The sequence below is a fragment of the Phacochoerus africanus genome, chromosome 9, assembly GCF_016906955.1.
Source record: "Phacochoerus africanus isolate WHEZ1 chromosome 9, ROS_Pafr_v1, whole genome shotgun sequence".
Lineage (NCBI taxonomy): Eukaryota > Metazoa > Chordata > Mammalia > Artiodactyla > Suidae > Phacochoerus > Phacochoerus africanus.
In genome coordinates, this window is record NC_062552.1 from 77999513 (window position 1) to 78025526 (window position 26014).

Genomic DNA, 26014 nt, shown 5'->3' on the forward strand with positions numbered 1-26014 from the left:
CAGGAAGCAGGGCTTGTTATGTTCATAGCCCACGTGTCATATGCACAGATGAGAAAAAGTCTGGCTCCCCACAAACCTTTACTTTGTCTACTTGTCTTTCCCAGGTCATTATGTTAGACAGATCCTAAAAAAGGAATTGGAAAAAGCAATGGTTTGAGCCAAGGGGAGCTGAAGACTAAGCAAGATGATATACATTGGTAATTATTCCGCAGAAAAATTTTACTAACTTATTGGAAAAATAGGCTATGTATACTTCTTTTAATCTAGTTAATCATCATCATTTAACCTATACTTACTTTTCTCCATCCAGAATCCAGTGACTCTTTTTTGTGGTAATTTTTGAAAATTACAGTATAGTTGATTTACAATGTTTCTTCAATTCCTGTTGTACAGCAAAGTGACCCTTTATTAAAACCCACAGATGTTCAGCTTTCTTGGTGAAAGGCAATCTTATCCAAAATAATTAATGTATCTCTTTTTTCTAGGGCTGTACCAAGGTTTGTCAATAAAGTTATCTCACTTAAAAAAATCAGTCCTTCTGACTTTCAGAATCTATTTAGTAGTTTGTGTTTTTATGAAATTATTACAGGAATAAAATATGATTCTTACGAAATGTGACATTGAGTTTTATTTACTGGCCTTTGAAGAGGCTCAGGATATTCAGTCCAGTTGCCTCTACAAGTAGAATTGTACTTATTAGATCATGTGCCTTAGAATTGTCCTTGTGTCACATTTTCTATCCCTTTGGTCCAAAGTGTTCAGTATCACTTGTGGGCAGTTCATTATTTTTCTCTTTGAAAATAAGGTCAAGATGAGCAGGCCAGGTCTTTCTGTGACACAGTGCTACAGTGCACTCCTGCAAAACATGATATTGAAAGGCTACAAACACTGAGTACATGTCAATAGAGAAGTTGGTGACCTAAGTTTTGTAATCTGATACATGTCATGTGGAAAGCAGCTGTCAGTCTTCCATTCGGCGTCACTGTTTTCATGGATGAATTAATATAAAAGAACCAAGGCAAATAGACCACTAGAAAAGAAACTTCAGACCAGGTCTCTAAAATAGCCAATCTTTTGATTTTGGGGGTCAAAAGAACTCATTAATGATTGATGCAGGAGGAGAGCTGATATATAGTTGAGACATCTTCTCCTCTGTCCCATTTCACCTCTGAGAGCTGACAGGCAGCCGACACCCTGGTTTGCAATTATTTGTAACTAAGCAGAGGAAACTGTGAATGCCCACAGCAGCCTGGAGAGCAGCAATGATGGCAGGATTTTGACCTTGTTGAAATGGACCTGTTTTGAGTTCCTGACAAGTAGGGTGCAATGTCCCTTAGCTGCATTATAGCAGCTGCTTCTGTGCAATTTCTGACTGGATCGAGTCGGAATGTGTTATTATGACATGCAGCTTGGGAGATTTGTCCTGTCCTAAACAACGTTTTTCCTTTCCTCTTGATGTAATGATAAATGATTATGTCTGGTAAAGGACAAGGCAAAGCTTAATACTGAATGTGAGAAGGAGGTCACATTCTATTACTTAAAATATCCAGATTTAGTAAATTAATCTGTGATGAAATATGCATGGCTTATCTGGAGCAAAGTCGTTATGAATCATGCTGTGTTTGCAAATATTAATTCATATTCTGATTGTTCTCTTGCCTCCATTTTTTTCCCCCTTTGGTCTTTTTAGGGCTGCACCTGCGGCATATGGAGGTTCTTAGGCTAGGGGTCTAATCGGAGCTGTAGCCACCAGCCTATGCCAGAGCCACAGTAACGTGGGATCCAAGCCATGTTTGTGACCTACACCCCATCTCATGGCAATGCCGAATCCTTAACCCACTGAGCCAGGCTCAGGGATCAAAGCCACAACCTCATGGTTCCTAGTCAGATTAGTTAAACACTGAGTCAACATGGGAACTCCACCTTGCCTCCAATTTTGATTCTAAATTGCAATATGCTCTCAGATCCTTGGCTTCCCTGCAAAAGCCAAACAAGTAGCCTCCCTTCCCTCCTACTTACCCACCAGAGCATGGGACCTGGTAGCTTCACAACAGCAAATATCGCTCAGACAAATGGCTAACAAAATAGCTTCTGAGTTCTGAAATCTCTCCAGTTGTGTATTGCAACACCAAATGGTAATGGCAGTGAAATCATATTCATTTATGATGTCACTCTACTCTTAACTTATTAGCAGTTGTAGGAAGCAAGAATCCATGGGTCCTTTCATCAGATATTTGGCCATGATTGTTGTCATGAGAGCATGTATACTGTTTGGTGAAATTCTACAGTTCTCATTTTAGTTGTCATGAAGACAAACCTCTCCTAACAAGCTCTTTAATCAATGAAAACATTAAAAACAGTTAACAGTATACATGATTTCCAAAATAAAAATATTTCTCTTCCTTGACACTGAAGGAATAAATATTCTTTTCCATTCTGTCCTGAAATTTCACCTAATGAAGTCATTTATGTCAAATTATCAAATTTCAAGCATTTTCTTTCGTTTGAACACCTCACAAAGAAACGTAATGAGAACAGCTGAGTTATTCTATTTAGATTGTCCTCAGACTCTCCTTGGTTCCTTTATAGAATCCCCAAACTCACATGCCGTAGGAGGCACAGAATCACTATTGAGGTTCCAGGGTCTTCCCTATTGTTGCCACCACTTACTCCTTGATGACTGTTTTTCTAAAGATGCTGACCACACATTCCATTCTGGGCACTGTAACCTATTTTAATCTTGTCATTTCATTCCAGTGAAATCTGCTCTAGTCGTATATATATATTCTCCTCCAACTTTTTTTTTTTTTTATTAAACTGTTCAAACTATTAGAAAAAAAGGAAAACCAATTTTGAGAGCCAGGAGGGTTTACATAGTGACATATATATATATATATTTTAAATTGTTAAACTTTAGTCATCATCATGCTGTACATTACATCTCCAGGGCTTATTTTATCTTAGAACTGAAAGTTTATACATTCTGAACACCTTCACTCATTCCTACTCCCATCCCCACCACTTCTGACAATCACCAATCTGTTCTCTCTATCTATGAGTTCTTGTGTATGTGTGAGTGCGTGTGTGTGTCTGTCTGTCCACACACTTATGTTTTAGATTCCACATATAAAATGATTTCAAAGTATTTGATTTTGTCTCTCTGACTTACCTCACTTGGCATTATGCCCTCAAAGTTCATCCATGCTGGTAAATGGCAAGATTTCTTTCTTTTTCACCAGTTTCTTTATCCATCCATCAATGGACACTAGGTTGTTTCCAAGCCTTGGCTGTTGTCGAAGAGCTACAGTGAACATGAAGCTACAAATATCTTTTTTAAATAGTGATTTTATTTCCTTCAGATATATACCCAGAGGTGGAAATGCTGGATCGTACAGTAGTTCTATTTTCCGTTTTTGAGAAACCTCCATATTGGCTTCCTCCATAGAGGCTGCACCAATTCTTAGTTCCACCAACATTGCACAGCGTTCCCTTTTACTACAACTTTTTTTTATTTCTTGTCTTTTTGATAATAGCCATACTGACAGATGTAAGGTGATACCTCATTTGCTTTCCATTTGCATTTCCCTGATGATTAGTGATGTTGAGCATCTTCTAATTCACCTATTGGCCACTTGTATGTTTTCTTTGGAAAATGTTTATTCAGATCACTTGCCTATTTTTAAATCAGATTGACTTTTCTATTGATTATATGAGTTTTTTACATTTTGGATATTAACACCTTATTAGATATAATTTTTTCCCATTCTGTACATTGCCTTTTCATTTTGTTGATGGTTTCTTTTGCTACACAGAAACTTTTTAGTTTGATGTAGTCCCACTTGTTTATTTTCACCTTTTATTGCCCTTCTTTTGGTGTCAAATCCAAAACATTATTGCCAAGACTGATGTCAAGAAACTTAATGCCTATGTTTTCTTCTAGGAGTTTTATTGCTTCAGGACTTATGTTCAAGTCTCTAATCCATTTTGAGTTGGCTTTTGTATTTGGTGTAAGATAAAGATCCAATTTTATTCTTTTGCATTTGGCTTTCCATTTTTCTGAATATCATCTCTAGAAGAGACTTTCCCTTCCCAAGTACATATCCCTGGGTTCTTTTTTGTGAATTAATTGACTATGTACTCATGAGTTTATTTCTGGGCTCTCTGTTCTGCTCCATTGATCTATGCGTCTGTTTTCATGCCAATATCTCTCTGTTTTGATTACTCATCTTTTTATAGTACAGTTTGAAATAATGAATTGTGATGCCCTAGTGTTGCGCTTCTTTCTCTAGATTGCTTTGGCTATTTGTGGTCTATCATGGCCCCATACAAATTGTAGGATTTGTATGTTCTATTTCTGTCATGGCCTTTTAAACAGGTATTTCATTGAATGTATAGTTTTCTTTGTGTAGTATGGGTATTTTAACTGTTTAAATTTTCCAGTCCATGAGAATAAAATATCTTTCCTTTTAGGAGTTCCCGTCGTGGCGCAGTGGTTAACGAATCCGACTAGGAACCATGAGGTTGCGGGTTCAGTCCCTGCCCTTGCTCAGTGGGTTAATGATCCGGCGTTGCCGTGAGCTGTGGTGTAGGTTGCAGACGCGGCTCGGATCCCGCGTTGCTGTGGCTCTGGCATAGGCCGGTGGCTACAGCTCCGATTCAACCCCTAGCCTGGGAACCTCCATATGCCGTGGGAGCGGCCCAAGAAATAGCAACAACAACAACAACAACAAAGACAAAAGACAAAAAAAAAATCTTTCCTTTTAAATTTGTCTTCTTCAGTTTCTTTAATCAATGTCTTACATATTTCAATGCACAGGTGTTTCACTCCCTTGGTTCAATTTTTTTAAGGTATTTTCTTTTTGATGCAGTTGTAAATAGTTACAATGCAAACAATGGTTAGTTTGTTATTAGTGTGCAAAAACACAACTGATTTTTGGGTATTGATTTGTAACCTGCAACTTCATTGAATATATGTGTTAGTTCTATGATACATGACATCATGTGGGTACATTTCCCGCTGTTAAGCCAAATGATTTGATTTTCTTTACACTTTTTCTGTATTGAAAAAGTGTACATAATGAACTGGGGTAGGATGTCTCTATGTTTATTTTAGGTTGAACACATGTTAGTCTATAAGAAAGTAAAAGATTTTCCTAATGGAATTTTTCTTGGCAATGATGTGACCTATAAGAATACACCTGTCAAAGTCGTAGGTAATAAGTGTTCTCTTCTTCTTTCTATAAACTCTTTGATCTTGTCAGCTTTTGTTTCCTTTGCCGGCATTAGTAGGATTGGAGGTGAGTATTTGCAATCACCTGTTGGAAATACTGGTGAGGCAGCCCTGAACATTCTTGACACACCCAACTAAGCTGGATAACACCTTTATTGGAGTGATTTTTCTCTTCTTTTAGTTCCCTTCACTTTTTACCTTTTCGAGTCCAGTTCACTGTGGTTACTTATTTATTTTATTTCTATCTTCTTACTAGCTACCCTCCTAGCTAAAAGAGATTCTAGAGCAGAAGGAGATACAGATTGAGAAGGGAAGATAAAGAGAAAAGTCCCAAATCTGTAGGGCCAAAAAGTGTCTGTATTTAAACCTGTACCAGTGTAGGTGAGGAATAATAAGCAATGTGAATGCCCTGTGGTGGCCTTGTGGTGTGACTGTGGCTGGAGGTGGGGCTGAGCTCCAAGGAGGGTTCCTGTACAGGCTGCAGGTGCCTGGGGAGCACTGTGCTCCCCAGCACAGAGGTACGTGGCTGAGTCTGTGGTCTGGGCAGAGGAAATGTACAATGAGCTGCGGCGATCTTTAGTGACTGTTGTTGCATTTAATCTTCCATTCTTCTTTGTCCCTGAAGGAATGGAAAACAAGTGGACTAGTCGGCCCCCGCGGCTCTGTTGATACCAATGTACATACTGTGTGGTTTTGGAAAAATTGCACCAGAGTGTGGAGCTGGCTCCTTCTTGGAGACTCAGGACTGGGGGACGCTGCTCCACATCCATCCCTCTCACACCTGTTGAGAAACAGAGAGACAGTCACAGGTGAGGGTCCCTGTAACTTCTACAAACCCTGAAAATGTCCCCAAGATGAGGAGAAGGATAGAAAGTGTGCAGGACTTGTCATCCTCCCCCCAACCCCCTCAACGGTACAGCAGCTGCTCAGTCCTTGAGATCCCCCTGTGAGGCAGCCCCCAACTCACAGCAAACCTGGGCCAACAGAAGCCCCAGCACAGGGCGCACCAGCCCCTTCATGACTCTGCCTTGTTTCTGGGAAATTTTCTCCTTCAGATACACAGCTGAACCCCTGCAGGTTGGGTGTCAGGATTGTTCTGGACAGGTTCCAGTTCCTGCGACCAATCAGCTCACCCTGCAAGCTCTGCTCACTGAGGTCACACTCTGTGACACAAAGCCCCACCCTCCAGCCACAAAACCTCTGAGAACACTGAACTTAAGAAAACAAGTATCTTTCCTTTGTAAAATGAAAAAGAGAAAAAAGAAATAAGAAAAAGAAAATAACTAAGATGTTCATAGAAATGATCACTTCAAGATTCTACATTCCCAGAGTTCCCAACTAGTATCCATGAGGCCACAGGTTCAATCCCTGGCCTTGCTCAGTGGTTTAAGGATCCAGCGTTGCCATGAGCTGTGGTGTGGGTGGCAGACGCAGCTCAGATCCCATGTTGCTGTGGCTGTGGTGTAGGCTGGGGTTTACAGCTTGGATTTGACCTCTAGCCTGAGAACCTCCATATGCCAAGGATGCAGCCCTAAAAAAAGACAAAAGACAATAAATAAATAAATATTTTACATTCTCTTTACTGTTGTCTTTCACAGAACATGCCAAATCCTTGAAAATAACACAAGCTGACCCCTGGATCTTTTAAGTTTCAATGACTCAGGAGGGTTGTGTTTAGTTCCCACTGCAGACCCAGGTCCTGTGTCACCCATAACACAGAAGTACTTGGCCGAGTCACTCCAGTGGACGGATGTGTTCCTTGGGCTGAAGGAGATTGCACTGCTATGAAATTCAGCCTTAAAACCTCTGACACCTGAAACAAGGCTGTTTCTAGATGTGCACTTCCAGAGAAGCTGGAGTTCTTGGTTAGTCTGTTGCTCACACTGGAAGAGAAAAGGTGGGACAGAAGATGAGTAGTTGCCCCTCAGCTCCAGAGGGTCTCCTTCAGGGACAGTCATGGGGCTGTCAGCCTGGGTCACTGAATGGGCTCTCGTGTGTCCTGAATGAAACTCAATGCTGATTCAGTGAACTCAGCCAAAACAGAAAGTCCCTATTCAAAGTTAAACTAGAGCTTTATTCCATGTGTAGACAAGGGAGTACCATGGAACAGTGCTCAGTCAAGAACAGAAGCGTCAAGGTGAACACCAAGGTCATGGTGGGGCAGTGAAAGTGGCAGTGAGCTCTTTCTGGAGGATTCCCAACAATCAATAGTCTGAATACCTGAGGATCTGAACCCAGATTGCTCTGAAGTTGAGGAATGGCAGGGAATTTAGATTTCTTCTTCCAATGGACGTTGTAGGGACCATTAGAGAGAAAGTGTGTCTTAACAAAACTGCCTGCCTCTGGTGTCTGAGATGCTTTACCTGTCATTGTGTAAAAGATGCTCTCAAAATATCTCTAAACTGTAGGGAAGGAAGGTGTTTGTTAGCTTGTATTGATCTTTTACAGAAAAAACTATTCTCAATTTAGATAGCAGCGCCCTCTAAGGGCCAGGTCAAGAACTAAGGAGCAGTTCACAATTTTTTTTTTTTGATCTTCTTCACCTCTTTCCTACACTTGTATGTAGGGTTGAATTTCAAAGCATTATAATTCTGTACAGAAAATTATTTATGTTTTTAGCCCCTGAAACTTATAAAGTTGGTCTTTTTAAAAGGACACAAAATTATGTATAAAAAATTGGATACAAAATAATTTTCAGAATGAGAAGTAAAACCATAACAAATTACAAATTTTAGAGAACAAATACCACAAATAACGTATATCTAGAAACTATAAAATTTTAGTACTTGTTTCTATGACATATCATACTTTTGATTTCTATTGTTTGGGTTCCATGCTTTTCAATTGTTTCTTTATATGACAAATAGTTTATAATAGTTCCTATGTAGAGATAAGAAAGACAGTTTGGTTTTTACTTCTAGTATGGTTGATCAAAAATTTTTTTTAATTTTATTTTTGGCTGCACCCACATCATATGGATATTCCTGGGTCAGGGATGGAATCTCCCTGCAGCTTTGACCTACACCGCATCTGCAACAGTTCCAGACCCTTAACCCACTGCACCAGGCCTGGGATTGAACCTCAGCTCTGCAAGTGACCCAAGCCAATGCAATTGAATTTTTAACCCACTATGCCACAGAAGAACCCCCTCCCCAATTTTTTTAAAATTCACTGTTCATTTTGGTTATGCATGAAAATTTTTAGATTATAGTCAAATTTTGGGAAATGTCCATCAAGTTACCACGTGCTTCAAGATTTCATTAGATTCCAAATTTTCTTATGTGATAATCAATCCTGAATACTATGAACTGATGACACTCATTAACCAGTTAATGAAGCCTGTATCAGTTTCCTATTGCTGTATAACAAATACCATGAACTTTGTGACTTAGGAGAACATTCATTTATCTCACAGTTTCTGTAGGTCAAAAGTCAGGGCACAGCTAAGCTGGATCTCATGAGGTTGCAATGAAGTATTCAACTAAGGTTGCAGTCTTGTCTGAGGCCTGACAGTCCTCTTCCAATTCATGTGGTTGTTGGCAGAAGTCATTTCCTTGCAGGTTATAGCTAATCAATTTTTTTTGAGTGATAAAAATAATGTGTATATTGGGAGTTCCTGTTGTAGCTCAGTGGTAACGAAACCGACTAGTATCCATGAGGACACGGATTAGATCCCTGATCCCTCTCAGTGGGCTAAGGGTCCGGCATTGCTGTGAGCTTGGGTGTAGGTTGCAAATGCCACTCAGATCTGGCATTGCTGTGGCTGTGGTGTAGGCCAGGAGCTGTAGCTCTGATTTGACCCCAAGCCCAAGATCTTCCATATGCCACAAGTTGGCCCTGGAAAAAAAAATAAAAGTATATGTTGAATGTGTGAGAGTTTAAAAATAATCCAAATATCAACTTAAAAGTACCCTTCCATGAACATAAACAATCAAATTGGTTTGTAGCTATTTAGAAATATTACTTTTGGAAAACTGTGTTAGAACCCTAGTTCTACCATAACAAATGATCACAAGATGATGGCTTAAAGTAACAAAGTTGGTTCCCCTACAATCTGAAGGACAGAGATCTGAAATCAAGGTGTTAGCCGGAAACATGCTCCCCTCTGAATGTTCTAGGGCAGGATCCCTCCTTGCCTCTTCCAGCTTCTGTGGCTCTGATTGGGATGGAGTAAGCACAGGTAGTTGTAGAAGTCCCAATAAAGGGACCATAGATAAAGAGGGAAACTTAGGGGACTTTGGGAGATCACTTGTAAGTTAATAAATTGCTCAAGAAAGCCATCAGCACAAGGAAGGCTTGTTTGACTAGTGAAGGGAGGAGAATTGCCTCAGGTCATTGGGTGGAGGATGGGATGAGGCCTGCATTCAGATTCAGACCAAGGACAGGAGTTTGAGGACCACCCTTCTGCTGATTTGAATACTGGATCCCAAGGAGGAGCTACTCCCAGAAAGGAAGAGGTGGTCTTTTCCAACCCCCACTCCCCCTTGGATGATTAAAACTGTGGCCCACCGTATCCTTGGGGCATAGACTCCTTGCCTGCTCCTTGCCTATCACTTTGTCTCTCGCTGAATTCCTCCTGCGTGGAGGCATGAAGAACCTGAACCTCAGTGAGTCCAGACGCTGGGTGAGTGATTCTAATTTAAAACCATGGGTCAAGTCGCAATCTGGCTTTAGGCTAGGTTCGAGTCCTGGCACATGGGTCCAAGTCCCAATCTGTGTTCTGGATAGGTTCAGGACATTAGTGCTGTCAATTTCAGCTTGAGGTGTTCCTTGGCCTCTGACTGCATAACTCCAATCCAATCACCTCCATCAAGAAGTCCTCACTAGGCCTTCTCACCAGTGTGTCTCTTATAAGGACATTGTCACTGCATTTAGGCTCCACCTGTATAATCCAGGATGATCTTATCTTGATATCCTTAACTCAATTACACTTGCAAATTCTTTTTGTCCCAATAAAGTCCTATTCACAGTCCATGGATTAAGATGAGACATAAATTTTCAGGTCCCACCCTCCAATCCACTATAGGAACTTTAATGTCTTTGAAGTGTTGCCATGTGAAGTATGTTGGGAATCTCAATACTTCTTTTAGAGTCAAAAGTGAATCTGGGAGTTCCCATTGTGGCTCAGTGGTGATGAACCTCACAAGTATCCGTGAGGACGCAGGTTCAATCCCTGGCCTTTCTCAGAGGGTTAAGGATCTGGTGTTGCCACAAGCTGTGGTGTAGATAGCATATCCAGCTCGGTTCTGACATTGCTGTGCCTGTGCATTAGGCTGGAAGCTGTAGCTCAGATTAGACCTCTAGCCTGGAACGTCTGTATTCTCGGGTGCCTCTATAAAGACATGGGAAAAAAAAAAAAAAAAGTGAACCTGAATCTGAATTCACTGCTTAATATGGGAATAGCAGGTTTAGGATGTGCTGGAAAATTGAAAATCCTATGAATTAACATGAAGTTCTTTGAAATACACACTATTCAGATAACTTCTGCTTCTCTGGCATGTTGATTTGGACATCAGAATTGTAGCTAAGTAGGGCCCTGTGGAACTCCTATGCAAAAAGCCTTTCTGTGTCCCCCATTTCTTTTTAGGAAATAGGTCTCATTCAGCCTCCTTGACCTTACTCAAGTTCCCAAGGACATGTTCAAACAGTTGCAGGGAGGGGATGCAAAGACCAAGGAGAAGCAGTCAAGAGATAATAGTGCACTCTTGGAGTAGGGTCCTGGTTTCCTCCTCAAGGAATATAGATAATAATATCTTTGAGTTGTTCCCCAGAACTAAAACCCCCAACAAATGGAAGATGTTAATGAAGCATTCTTCCTTTCACGCAGAAGGATCACCAGCTTTGAAAAACAATGAGAGCTTGCATCCATCCTAATCCTTACCTGTGGCCCCTATTTTTCACTCCCAAATTATAAAACCACCACCCAATCTCTCCCAAGGGGATCACAGTCTTTAAGGCATTAGCCTGCTGTGGATTCTTTGGTGTGGCAAAGCAGTAATGCTGTTTTTTTCCTCCTTCACCCAAAACTCTGTCTCCACATTTCTATTTGGCACCGTTGGACAGAGGCCAAGTTTCAGCAACAGAATGGAGGCGAAACTAGCATGGCAATCCTCTGTAGTGAAGTCTCCATCCCCGTCTCAAAAGAGCAAGGAGTCTGGAGGAGGAGCACCTGGGGAGGATCTTCATGCAGATCAGGAGCCCTTCTGCTCTTTCCATAGAGGGAATTAAAAACCAGGACAGAAAAGTCATGCACTGGAGAAGGTTTCCTTTTCCCAGCTCACCCCATGGTCTCTGTTGTAATCTATCTCTGAGTCTTGCGGTGTGAAGTAGAATTTGGCTAAATGAAGAGAAAGGGACCTGGCCCTGCCTGGGTTTTACAGCCTAAAGGGAATCTCTGCATTCCTAGAAGGAAACTATTGGACTGAATATCAATATAAGATGGCTCTCAGAGGCAATATTCCTGTCAAAACAATCATAAGAGTGGTCCTGATCCAAGAACAGTTATAATAAAATGTACAAGTATTCTCCTGTGAGATTTCAGGCAAGAAATAAATAATGCACCTGACTGGGCCATGAAGTGTGGTGGTTTGCACACACAGGCCAGAAAAGAATGTTCAGACTTGTATTGGGAGGAAAAGAAGGAAGAGTTTATTGAGCAAGGTGGTGAGGAAGTAGATTTTATTGAGGTAAGAGACACTTCATGCACAGCAGGATGACTTCTTGATAATCAAAGAAGGCAGGCAAGGAGTACATGATCCTGACTGTTTTTATAACCCAGGGAGAAGAGAGGTCTCATGATAACCCTGCTGACCTGCTGATTGTTTGGGGAAAGAGAGGTCTTATGATACCACTTGCTGGTTGGTTGGGCTTGTATGGGTCCCCCATAGAGGCCTGAGGAGTGGATCACATACCTTTCCTAGTAGGGGGCATGAAGGAGTAGGACTGGTTGCTCAAGGTAGGGGAAGGGCATTACAATGAGATGGGTGGGGCAGTGATAAGGTTGTGATCATTCTTGTCTTGCCTAGAGGCTTTGAATTCAGTGTCCCTGAAGGGACCTTAAAGTCCCACTTAAAGAATGAGTAACAATTGTGTGCATTTTACCCAAGTACATGGGAAAAATTCATTCTGGCTAAAGAGAACAGCCTCTGTAAAGGCCCAGATTTGAGAAAGAGCTTAATGTACACAAGTGGTTAGAATTTCATAGTGGCTGATGTACCCCTGGAATATGTGGTAGAAAAGAGTGAATAATGAAAGTTAAAAAAACTTAGGGGAAATGTATAAACTGCCTTGTATTTTTTAACATAGAATTTGATCTTTGCAACTTCTAACATTTTTTCATTACCCAAGATGAGCAGGAAGTGATCTGATCACATATATGTTTTATAATAACTCTCTCATGTCCTGTTGCCTTTTTCTTTTTCTTTTATTTATTTATTTTTTTAAAATTTTCCCACTGTACAGCAAGGGGATCAAGTTATCCTTACATGTATACATTACAATTACATTTTTTTTCCCCACCCTTTGTTCTGTTGCAACATGAGTATCTAGACAAAGTTCCTCAATGCTATTCAGCAGGATCTCCTAGTAAATCTATTCTAAGTTGTGTCTGATAAGCCCAAGCTCCCGATCCCTCCCACTCCCCTCCCACTCCATCAGGCAGCCACAAGTCTCTTCTCCAAGTCCCATGATTTTCTTTTCTGAGGAGATGTTCATTTGTGCTGGATATTAGATTCCAGTTATAAGTGATATCATATGGTACTTGTCTTTGTCTTGGTGGCTCATTTCACTCAGTAGGAGAGTCTCTAGTTCCATCCATGTTGCTGCAAATGGCATGATGTCATTCTTTTTTATGGGCTGAGTAGTATTCCATTGTGTATATATACCACCTCTTCCGAATCCAATCATCTGTCGATGGAACATTTGGGTTGTTTCCATGTCTTGGCTATTGTGAATAGTGCTTGCAATGAACATGCGGGTGCACGTGCTCTCTTTTAAGGAGAGTTTGTCCGGATAGATGCCCAAGAGTGGGATTGCGGGGTCATATGGAAGTTCTATGTATAGATTTCTAAGGTATCTCCAAACTGTTCTCCAGAGTGGCTGTACCAGTTGACATTCCCCCCAACAGTGCCAGGAGGGTTCCTTTTCTCCACAACCCCTCCAGCACTTGTTATTTGTGGACTTATTAATGATGGCCATTCTGACTGGTGTGAGGTGATATCTCATGGTCGTTTTGATTTGCATTTCTCTTACAACACTTTTTCTAGTTTTAGGCTCACAACCAACTACAGGCCATGTACAGCATCTTGGGGAGATGGGAGACACTGTTCATAATTTCAGAGTTTTCCAAAAGATAAATCTCTGTATTTTCCCGAGGCATATTTGGCAGTTTACCATTCACAGGTTTCATGTATTATCTTAAGAACTATCCTATCATTTTCCTATGGTTAAGGAATCGGTCCATTAAGGTGTTATATTGAGAGATTAGATGGAATACAAATATGGAAAGAGTATACCAAGCAGTGTTTGCTACAACTGCTTATTTGTTTCCTCTGTTATTGAGTCTTGCTCCCACGTCTCAGGATATTTCTACACTACATTAAAGGACAGAGCAGTAGATACAATTTCACTTACCAGGAGAAAAAACTCCCAATTTGTGCAATAATTCAAGCTTTTTTCCCAAGATAGTCTATCACTCTCCTGCCCAGATCATCCCATGTATTGTATTTTTTTTTCAGTCTTTTATTTTAACATCTAGCAAGTAGAAGATTAAAAACCATTCAGTTCTGCTGATTCTTCCCATTATTCAATGGGAAGATGATTCACGGTGGTCAGTAAAGGTAGCTCCTACCTTGTCTAAGTTTCACACCTCTTAACAGGGAACACTAGAGGGAAAACTGGGAGGGTCAGTGTAAGCATCACAAAATATTTTAGCAGGACACCAGGTGGGAAGTGCCTCAGCTTTCATTCTTGCTGCAGGCAAGTGCTAGAACCTGAATATCAAGGTAGGAAAATAGATTTAGATAAAGGATTCACAAAGGAATAACACTGAGGAAAGAATGAAGGAATTCAGAGGTTTACCATATAGACATTTGGGGGACAGCATTACAAAGAGGGGGCACAGGTCTCGATATGGAAACATGCTTGGAGAGCTTAAGGAATAATACTTCCTCTTTTTTGGTGTAGCTTCTTATTCTCCCCAGCACCTTATTACCTAAGAAACTAACTAAAGCATTCAGCACTGTTAACTGGTTAGTGGATGATTACCTCATCTCCTGACCCTGGGGCCATCTGTACCTAGGATTGGCATCTTCTTTTCTAGTTCCCTTTAGGTTCCAGTTTAAACCAGTCATGTCAGCACCACTGAGACATCCAGCCACCCTGTTCTGGGGCCAAGTGCTTCTCCAAATCCAAGTCGTTCACTTTGGGAGACCTCTAGTGTGTTACACTTTGGCTGACAATAAAAGTTTGAGGTGCTTTCATAGTTAGGAGAGTTACGTTTCATTTCTCAAGGTTAAAAAAAAAGGGGGGGAAGAATAAAACCTACCTTAGAGGGTTTGTGATATTTAAATTCGATAATGAATCTGAAGTGCATACAACAGTGCCTGTACAGTAAGCTCAATAAATATCAACTTTCTATTTTCTAGTAACAATGCTTTTTCCTGTACTGTCCAGGTCTGTGATCTATTACTGCTTTTTCTTTTGTCTATATCAGTTCAATGCTGGAAGCTTCTAGAAAATTTACTTAATCACTTATTTTCCTGGAGACAGTCACTATTTCCCCCAATCCTCTTGATGTCCTATTCTCCTAGTACATAGATACACTTAGGGTGCTGCAGGACACAGATGGAATGCTCAGATGAGGATTTTTTTCATTTTCCTAATGAATAATAGTTTTTTTAAACATTTATTAGCTATTGAATATCATATTTCTCAAGAGAATCTTCAAGATTTTTTCCCCTACATTGAGTCCTTTGCAGCAGTATACATTACAAATATAGTTTACCTATCTGGGCATTGACTTTCTATCCTCTTAGCAGAAATTTATATCAAGAACAATTTTAAAATATACTTTCGTTCTTAAGAATCTAGCTTGAAAGTATGGCCTTAGCATTTCTAACACTCTAAAAATGCTTTCCCTGGTAACTTCTATTGCTTGCTTTGGAGAAGTCAGTATCAATCCTACTGATGTTCCCCAGAATACCATATAGAAATTTTCCTAGCCTAGGTACAATTATTTCTAATTAAATGGGACTTTGGTTTTGCCTTCAATGTCTTAGAAATTTCTGCCAAAACCACAGTAGTGTACTTGCAGAGTTCCTTATTCAACTTTATGGAATTTCCCATAGCATTATTCTTTTGTAAAAACTTTTTTTTTTTGTCTTTTTTGCCATTTCTTTGGGCCGCTCCCACGGCATATGGAGGTTCCCAGGCTAGGGGTCGAATCGGAGCTGTAGCCACTGGCCTACACCAGAGCCACAGCAACACGGGATCCGAGCCGTGTCTGCAACCTACACCACAGCTCACAGCAACGCCGGATCGTTAACCCACTGAGCAAGGGCAGGGATCGAACCTGCAACCTCATGGTTCCTAGTCGGATTCGTTAACCACTGCACCACCACGGGAACTCCTAAAAACATTTTTATATGATTTTTATTTTTACTGTACAGCAAAGTGACCTAGTCACACACATATATACATCCTTTTTCTGACATTATCCTCCATCGTGCTCCATCACAAGTGACTAGATATATTTCCCAGTGCTATACCGAAGGATGTCATTGCCCATCCACTCCAAATGCAATAGTTTGCATCTATTAACCCCAGATTCCCCATCCATCCAACTCCCCCTACCTCCCCCTTGGCAACCACAAGTCTGTTTCCAAGTTCATGAGTGTCTTTTCTGTGGAAGCCTCATTTTGCCATACATTAGATTCCAGATATAAGTGATATCATATGGTATTTGTCTTTCTCTTTCTTTTTTTTTTGTCTTTTCTTTTTTTTTTTTCTTTTCTTTTTTTTTTTTGGTCTTTTGCTATTTCTTTGGGCCGCTCCCACGGCATATGGAGGTTCCCAGGCTAGGGGTCGAATTGGAACTGTAGCCACTGGCCTACACAAGCCCAGCAAACGCTGGATCCGAGCCATGTCTGCAACCTACACCACAGCTCACGGCAACGCCGGATCGTTAACCCACTGAGCAAGGGCAGGGACTGAACCCGTAATCTCGTGGTTCCTAGTCGGATTCGCTAACTACTGCGCCACGACGGGAACTCCTGTCTTTCTCTTTCTGACTTACGTCACTTAGTATGAGAGTCTCTAGTTCCATCCATGTAGCTGCAAATTGCATTATTTTGTTCCTTTCTATGGCTGAGTAGTATTCCATTGTGTATATATACCACATCTTAATCCATTCATCTGTCAATGGACATTTAGGTTGTTTCCATGTCTTGGCTATTGCGAATAGTGCCGCAATGAACATACAGGTGCATGTATCTTTTTCGAGGAAAGTTTTGTTGGTATATGCCCAAGAGTGGTATAGCATTATTCTTATATAAGCAGCTTGTTTTACAGCAAGTCAAGTACAGCAGTGAGTAGAGGTGCTTGATATGAGCAAAGAGGGTATGGAATGAGTAATGGAAGAGGAAGTTATAAACACCAGCTGCAATAATGTGGTCACTTGCAAAACCAGGAACTATAATAGTTATGAATATTAATTTTTCATTTCCATATAGATATATTTATATACATAAGTATCCATAAATACATCCATGTCAGAATCACTTATAATCTCTCCCACTTGCCTGCAGATAGTAACCTAAGATGTACTAATATAAGTTAGTCTTAAATCTTGTTACATCACAAGATTTAAGACAGAAGATTTTGGAGCGTGTGACTCATGTAGGAGAAAAACATCACCCCAAAATGGATAAATCAACTTGGTTGACTCTTTGCAGGAGAGAGTTAGCTTGTTTTGGGTTGAATGAGGAATAATTGTATCACATTAGCAGGAAGCACAGTTTTGCCTTTGTCTTTATTTGTGTTGTTAAAAGAGGTACAGATGGATACATAGTTAACAAGGAGGCAAGTAAACTAGTTAACAAGAAACTGTAATAGCTTTATATTGTTTCAACTTAACTATATGGGAATATGTTTCTCCGAATTTGCTTCTCTGTATTATTCTAACTTAGAGTTGTCCATGAAAGAAATTTGTGCAAGATTTTGAAGGTGGTTATAATGAAGCTGCCATACTTTTTATGTTCTGCTGCTCTGTGCAGGGCTGCACGGACTATAGCAGCTCATACATGTGGCTGCTGATCAGCTAGCTCATCCTACTGATGAGTCAACTACTCCACTTCCCAGCAATCTCTCCCTTACTTCTATCTTGGACCAAGTATGCTGTAGTGATGGCAAATGCCACTGACTTCCCCCGAAGATCACCCACTACTGTATGACTGAAGGAGTTGAGAGACAGACAAGTTTTAGCATGTCTTTGTGAGTTTCAATTGTCTTCATGGTTCTAGTATGTCCTGATGAGTCAGTTTGTCCATGTTTTTGTTCACATCCAATTTTCCTCTACAAATGTTACCCCAGCTGGCTGATAGTAATTTTAGGCTTACTACCAGATAGAAAGAGAGCAGCTTTGCATAGGCTCCTACACCAGCTCTAGCGTTTACATGAGTTCTGTTCCTCATGGTGTCTCTTATTCTATATCACATGTGGTTCTGCTTCTCTAATTGTACCCTAAGGGACACAAAGTCTCTGAAGAAAGACCTAAGGAAATGATTTTCATGACAATTCTAGATAACTAGTCCAGGTTGGTGATGTGAGCATCTGTAGGTGAAAATGCCACTTTAAATTGTTTCGAGGCAAACTTTCAATTTTAGACACCTTTACATGTATTCTGTATGAAAGTTTTAAAATAAAAAATTGAAGAAGAGATTGTAATAGTGGAAAGTTACCCTGAACACCTATTTCAAAATGAGATAGAAAGAGATTTTACTTAGAATTAAATGTTTGATCCAAACCACAGATGAAGCAACCACAACATGACTATTTCTTGTTTGGGGTCTGCAGGTGTGGAGTTCAGCTTGAGTCCTATAGCAGAGGGGCTCTCTATTATTGAGCTCTGGGGTTTTGTTCAGCCTCTCCTATTGCTTCAGGCACGTGAGCTCCCAGAGAGCACAGCAGTACATTGCAGAATCGTTCAGCTGTAAGGCTGAAATGGTGAGGCTGATGAGATTTTGTGCTTTCTGGAAGTTTATGGAGTAGCGGCCATCCTTTGTATTTTGTCTAGAAGAATCCCAAAGATTAAGGTAAATCATCTCTCCATTGGGAGGCTGTTTATACCAAAAAAGGTAGTAAGCGCTCTGAGATGTTTCATACCGACATTTAAGGTGACTGACTCCCCAACTTGACTGGGTACAACTGGCTGGTCTTGAGTAACTTTCTGGGCCACCGGATCCTACAGGAAAATCAGAAAACAGAGATAAGCAGTGAATAAAATAATGGAGGAATTAGACTACCTTAGGACCCAAAGACAAGCCCAGTTGAAATCATAATATGCCTGCTTTCCTGCCATCCCCTTCCTCCCCAAGTCCATGTGAAGCACCCGGGCCTGTGTGCAGCCCTTTCCCCCTGAACCTTCCCCCCATGTGTGGGACCATCCCTACCAGAGAGACGGAGGCCAGGAAGAGCCAGAGCAGGCTGGAGAGTGGCATGTGGCATGGATTCCCCTGCACAAGTGTGTTTCGTTGTGCCTCAGGCTGAGCGTTCAGTGTCTTGGAGTGTCTGGCAGCTCATATACATAGTCCCTGGGTTCCTGTGTGACTCCCCCAGACAGGAAGCAGGGTTTGTTATGTTCATAGCCCACGTGTCATGTGCACAGATGAAAAAAAGTCTGGCTCCCCACAAACCTTTACTTTGTCTACTTGTCTTTCCCAGGTCGTATGTTAGGCAGGTCCTAAAAAAAGAAGTGGAAAAAGCAACTAGTATTAATGATTTGAGCCAAGGGGAGCTGAAGACAACAAGATGGCATACATTGGTAATTATTCCACAGAAAAATTTTACTAATTTATTGAAAAAGAATTAACTACAGGCTATGGACCCTTCTTGTAATCTACTTATTCACCATTCATTTAACCCATACTTACTTTTCTCCATTTAGCATCTAATGACTCTTTTTGGTGGTAATTTATTTAAAATTAAAGCATAGTCAATTTATAATGTTTCTTCAATTTCTGTTGTACAGCAAAGTGACCCTGTATTAAAATTCACAGATGTTCAGCTTTCTTGGTGAAAGGCAATCTTATCCAAAATAATTAATGTATCTCCTTTTTTTTTTCTAGGGCTGTACTAAGGTTTGTCAATAAAGTTATCTTATTTAAAGAATCGGTCTTTCTGACTTTCAGAATCTATTTAGTTGTTTGTGTTTTTATGAAATTATTACAGGAATAAAATATGATTCTTATGAAATGTGACATTGAGTTTTATTTGCTGGCCTTTGAAGAGGATCAGGATATTCAGTCCAGTTTCCCCCACAAGTGGAATTGTATTTATTAGATCATGTGTCTTAGAATTCTCCTTATGTCACATTTTTGGATCGCATTGGTCCAAAGTGTTCAGTATCACTTGCTAGTGGTTGGTTATTTTTTGCTTTGAAATAAAAGTCAAAATGGGTATGCCAGTGCTACAGTGCAGTCCTGCAAAACATGATGTCTAAAGGCCACAAACGCTGAGTGCATGTCCAAACCACGGACATTTGTAAATGAAGTTTTGTAAACTGATACACCATCACGTGGGCTGTAGCTTTCAATCTTCCATTTGGTTTCACTGTTTTCATGGATGAATTAATATAAAAGAACCAAGGCAAATAGACCACTGGACAAGAACTTCAGACCAGGTCTCTAAAATAGCCAGTCCTTTGATTTTAAGGTCAAAAGAACTCATTAATTAATGGTGATGTAAGGAGGAGAGTTGATATACAGTTGAGATATCACCTCCTCTGTCCAAATTCACCTCTGAGAGCTGACAGGCAGCCGATGCCCTGGTTTGCAATATTGGTAGTTAAGCAGAGGAAACCATGAAAGCTCACAGCAGCCTGGAGAGCAGCATGATGGCAGGATTTTGACCTTGCCGAAATGGCCCTGCCCTGTGCTCCTGACGAGTAGGGTGCAATGTCCCTTAGCTGCGTTATAGCAGCTGCCTCTAAAATGCAATTTCTGGCTGCTTCAAGCCTGAATGTGTTAGGAACACAGGTTGGGAGGTTTGGTCTGTCCTAAACAGTGTTCCTTTCATTGTGATGTAATGATAAATGACTACGTCTGGTAAAGGACAAGGCAGAGCTTAATATTGAAGGACCTGTGAGAAGGCGTTTCATTACTTAAAATTTCCAAACTTAGTAAATTAATCTGTGATAAAATCTGCATGGTTTATCTGGAACAAAGTCATTATGAATCATGCTCTGTTTGCAAATATTCATTCATGTTCTGATTGTTTTCTTGCCACCAATTTTGATTTTATGTTGCAGTATGTTCTCAGATCCTTGGCTTCACTGCAAAAACCAAACAAGAAGCTCTTACCTGTCTTCCCTCTTAGTTACCCACCAGCCCATGGGAACTGGTAACTTCGCAACAGCAAATATCGCTCAGACAAATGCTAACAAAATAGCTTCTGACTTTTGTAATCTCTCCAGTTGTGTGCTGCAACACCAAATGGTAATGGCAGTGAAATCATATTCATTTCTGATGTAACTCTACTCTTAACTTATTAGCAGTTGTAGGAAGCAAGTATCCATGGGTCCTTTCATCAGATATTTGGCCATGTTGTTGTCATGAGTGCATGTGAAATTCTACAGTTCTTACTTATTTATTTAGCTTTTTAGGGCCACTTTATGTGGCATGTGGAATTTCCCAGGCTAGTGGAGAAATTGGAGCTATAGCTGCAGACCTACACCACAGTCACAGTGACAGCCAGAACCAAGCCGCGTCTGCGACTTACATCAGAGCTCACAGCAATGCCAGATCCTTAACCCACTGAGCAAGGCCAGGGATCGAACTGGAATCTTCATGGATACTAGTTAGATTCATTACCACTGTGCCACAATGAGAACTCCAAATTCTACAATTCTTATTTTAGTTGTCATGAAGACAAACCTTTCCTAACATGCTTTTTAATCAATGAAAACATTAAAAACCTTTAACAGTATACATGATTTCCAAATAAAAATATTTCCATTTCTTAACATTGAAGGACTAAAAATTCTTTTCCAATTTATCCTTAAATTTCGCTCAATGGGAGTTCCCATCGTGGCTCAGTGGTTAACAAATCTGACTAGGAACCATGAGGTTATGGGTTCGATCCCTGACCTTGCTCAGTGGGTTAAGGATCCAGCGTTGCCGTGAGCTGTGGTGTAGGTTGCAGACGTGGCTTGAATCCTGCATTGCTGTGGCTGTGGTTTAGGGCAGGGCTACAGCTCCGATTAGACCCCTAGCCTGGGAACCTCCATATGCCACAGGAGCCGCCGCGGAGAAGTGGCAAAAAAGACAAAAAAAAATTTTTTTTTTCACTCAATGACATCATTTCTGTCAAATTACCAAATTTCTAGCATTTTCTTATGAGGTGTTTCAGCACTTTGTAATGAAACCCAAATAAGAGCAAATGAGTTATTATATGGTAGATTTCCACTGACTCTTTGGTTACTTTATAGAAATCCCCAAACTTACATGTTGTCGGGAGCCATAAGGCTGCTCCAGTAAAGAAAGCAAAGCCACAGTCGGCACCTGCATGAGGCTTGTCTGGTTAGCAGAGCTACAGACAAGCTGAAGAAAGAATAAGGATTGCGGATGCGTGAGGCTTGTCTGGCTAGCAGAGCTACAGACAAGCTGAAGAAGAAGAAGAAGGATTGCAGAGCAAGCTCTTGAAAGACATCGGCTCCAGGAAAATAAAAATGATATCCCCTAAAAAATATGTTAACCTATTTTTCTGTGTTTATCCTTCTTTTTCTATCTCCTATTCACAGCTTTCTTACTGCTAAATATTTGTCCTGGGTACGTAAAACACTTGAACCAAAACAGAGTGAAGTTATTTAAACAATGTAATGGAAAAAGCCTTTGTTTTGGAGTAACAATTTATGGCACCTATTTTGTAAGATTATACAGGGGAAACTTGTGATTTCAGTCCCTTTACTTAAAAAGAAGTTTGGGGCTGGAAAAAAATGTTGTTTGGCCTATAAATTGCTATTTTCTATAATAGATATATTTTTTTATCAAATAACAGTGTCACCTGTAACTTTTATCCCTTATGGGGCATTTGCTAATTTTTGGGTATAATACTCCTTTCTATTGAAATTGTTGGTTTGGAACTTACGTAAATCAGCACAATAGGTTAAATGCTTAGCTTGCTGGTGCCAAATAAATCGTAGTTTTAAGAATGTCATGAGCCCAAGGCTTTCATGCGTTTTGTTAACTACATACACCTTTAGTTAAAGAATGTTAGGTATCATAGTTTATTACTTATTAAAGCTTTGTTCTTAATATAGAATAGAATAGCTACTGTTGTTGACCTTTTAAGAAAAATACGGTGTGAAACTTTAAGTTTGTAATCTTGAAGGAAAATCTAAAGTTGAAAGGAACATGTTTTAACTAACCTTTTTTTTTGTATCTCAGGTGGAGGGAACAAAAAGGGCTTTAAATCAAATGTTAATGTCAAATCTTACACGAAACCTGATTGTGATAGGGTATAAAAACTGATGCTTTTCATTTAATAAATTGGGTCATCTGCAGCATGCAGCTGAGGAGTTGGCTCCAATTCTTTCCGCGCCGTTTGTACCCATCCTCTCCTTCGGCACTCCCTGGCTGCTGGGGCTGGACCTCGGCAACATGTCACATGAGACACAGAATCACTACCGAGGCTCCTGGTCTTCCCTATTTTCCCCGCCACTTACATTCTTGATGGCTGTTTTCTGAAAATGCCAACCATGAATTCCTATTTGGGCATTATGTCTTATTTTAATCTTATATATTTCATTGCAATGAAACCTATTCTACTCAGATATGCATTCTCCTCCAAATTAGCTATTAAGCTGCTCAAACTAGTAGGAAAATAAAATAAGCAAAACAAACTTTGAGAGCCAGGAGAGTTTACAGAGTGACATGTATAAATATTTTTTTTTTGTTTAAACTTTAGTCATCATGTTGCACATTTTATCTCCAGGACTTATTTATCTTATAACTGGAAGTTTGTACCTTTTGAACACCTTCACTCATTCCTACTCCCATCATAACCACTTCTGACAATCACCAATCTGTGCTCTGTATCTATGAGTTTGTGTATGTGTGTATCTCTCTGTCTGCGCTCTTGTGTTTAGGGGCCACATATGAATGATTTTATTCAGTATTTTACTTTGTCTCTCTGACTTACCCCACTTGGCATTATGCCCTCAAAGTTCATCCATGCTGGTAAATGGCAAGATTCTTTTCTTTTCTTTTTTTTTTTTTTACCGCAGTATCTTTATCCATCAGTCGATGGGCACTAGGTGGTTTCCAAGTCTCAGCTATTGTACATGAGCTGCAATGAGCATGGGGCTACAGATATCTTTTTTAAACAGTGATTTTATTTCCTTCAGATGTATACCCAGAGGTAGAAATTCTGGATCACATAGTAGTTCTAGCTTTAATTTTTGAGAAACCTCCATATTGGCTTCCTTCATAGAGACTGCACCAATTTTAGTTCCACCAACATTGTACAGCATTCCTTTTTTCTACAATTTTTTTCTTGTCTTTTTGATAATAGCCATACTGACAGATGTAAGGTGATACCTCACTTGCTTTCTACTTCATTTCCCTGATTAGTGATGTTGCGCATCTTCTAATTCACCTATTGGCCATTTGTATGTTTTCTTTGGAAAATGTTTATTCAGATCACTTGCCTATTTTTAAATCAGATTGACTTTTCTATTGATTATATGAGTTTTTTATATATTTTGGTATTAACACCTTATTAGATTAAATTTTCTCCCATTCTATACGTTTCTTTTTGTTTTGTTGATGGTTTCTTTTGCTACACAGAAACTTTTTAGTTTGATGTAGTCCCACTTGTTTATTTTACCTTTTATTGCCCTTTTTGGGTGTCAATCCAAAACATTATTGCCAAGACTGATGTCAAGAAACTTAATGCCTATGTTTTCTTCTAGGAGTTTTATTGCTTCAGGACTATGTTCAAGTCTCTAATCCATTTTGAGTTGGTTTTTGTGTTTGGTGTAAGATAAAGATCCAATTTTATTCTTTGCATATGGCTTTCCATTTTTTCTGAATATCATCTATAGAAGAGACTTTCCCTTCCCAAGTACATATCCCTGGGTTCTTTTTGTGAATTAATTGACTATGTACTCATGAGTTTATTTCTGGGCTCTCTGTTCTGCTCCATTGATCTATGGTCTGTTTTATGCCAATATCTCTCTGTTTTGATTACTCATCTTTTTATAGTACAGTTTGAAATAACGAATTGTGATGCCCTCAGTGTTGCAGTTCTTTCTCTAGATTGCTTTGGCTATTCGTGGTTTATTGTGGCCCTATACAAATTGTAGGATTTGTTTGTTTATTTCTCTGAAAAATGCGATGACCTTTTAAACAGGGATTTCATTGACTCTGTAGCCTTCTTCGTGTAATAAGATTTTTTTTTTTTGCCTTTTCTATTGCCACTCCCACGGCACATGGAGGTTCCCAGGCTAGGGTTCTAATCGGAGCTGTAGCCCAGCTTACACCAGAGCCACAGCAATGCAGGATCCAAGCCGCATTTGTGACCTACACCACAGCTCACAGCAACACCGGATCCTTAACCCACTGAGCAAGGCCAGGGATTGAACCTGCAACCTCATGGTTCCTAGTCGGATTTGTTAACCACTGAGCCACGAAGGGAACTCCTGTGTAACGGATATTTTAACAGATTATTTTTCCAGTCCATGAGAACAAAATATCTTTCCATTTATAGTTGTTTTTCAGTTTCTTTAATCAATGTTTTGTATATTTCAATGGACAGGTGAGCCACGAAGGGAACTCCTGTGTAACATGGATATTTTAACAGATTATTTTTCCAGTCCATGAGAACAAAATATCTTTCCATTTATAGTTGTCTTTTTCAGTTTCTTTAATCAATGTTTTGTATATTTCAATGGACAGGTGTTTCACTTCCTTGATTCAATTTTTCTTAGGTTTTTCTTTTTGATGCAGTTGTAAATCGGAGTGTTTCCTTTTTTTTTTTTCTTTTGTCTTGTCTCTGAGAGAGTTAAAAGATTCTCCTAATGGAATTTTTGTTGGCATTTATGTGGCCTCTTAAGAATATGCCTCTCAAAGTCATAAGTAATAAGTGTTCTCTTCTTATTCTATAAACTAGAGCTAGTCAAAACTGTGGTTGCTGTTATCCAATTCTTAATATTACTTAAAAATCATTAAATACTTTACTCACATGGGAAAGTGGAGAAAGTTATGTAGCAGATAACTTTGTCCTTAGCAATGATAATAAACAGGTATTTCTTTTTTTTTAATTATTTATTATTATTTTTTTCCCACTGTACAGCAAGGGGGTCAGGTTATCCTTACATGTATACATTACAATTACATTTTTCCCCCACCCTTTCTCTGTTGCAACATGAGTCTCTAGACAAAGTTCTCAATGCTATTTCAGCAGGATCTCCTTGTAAATCTATTCTAAGTTGTGTCTGATAAGCCCAAACTCCCCAATCCCTCCCACTCCCTCCCCCTCCCCCCTCCCATCAGGCAGCCACAAGTCTCT

General features: G+C 39.9%; 1 long non-coding RNA gene and 1 pseudogene across 1 annotated transcript; both read right to left on the reverse strand.

Moving 5' to 3' along the window:
- Window positions 1-5732: 5732 nt before the first annotated feature.
- LOC125134967 (uncharacterized) lies at window positions 5733-6233 on the reverse strand. Its single transcript, XR_007136876.1, has 3 exons — window positions 6198-6233; window positions 5915-6011; window positions 5733-5769 (listed from the first exon to the last, which is right to left on the reverse strand). It is a non-coding gene; the product is annotated as an uncharacterized LOC125134967 (long non-coding RNA).
- A 12142-nt stretch (window positions 6234-18375) lies between these two features.
- On the reverse strand, window positions 18376-19046 carry LOC125136651 (T cell receptor delta variable 1-like; annotated as a pseudogene).
- Window positions 19047-26014: the final 6968 nt, after the last annotated feature.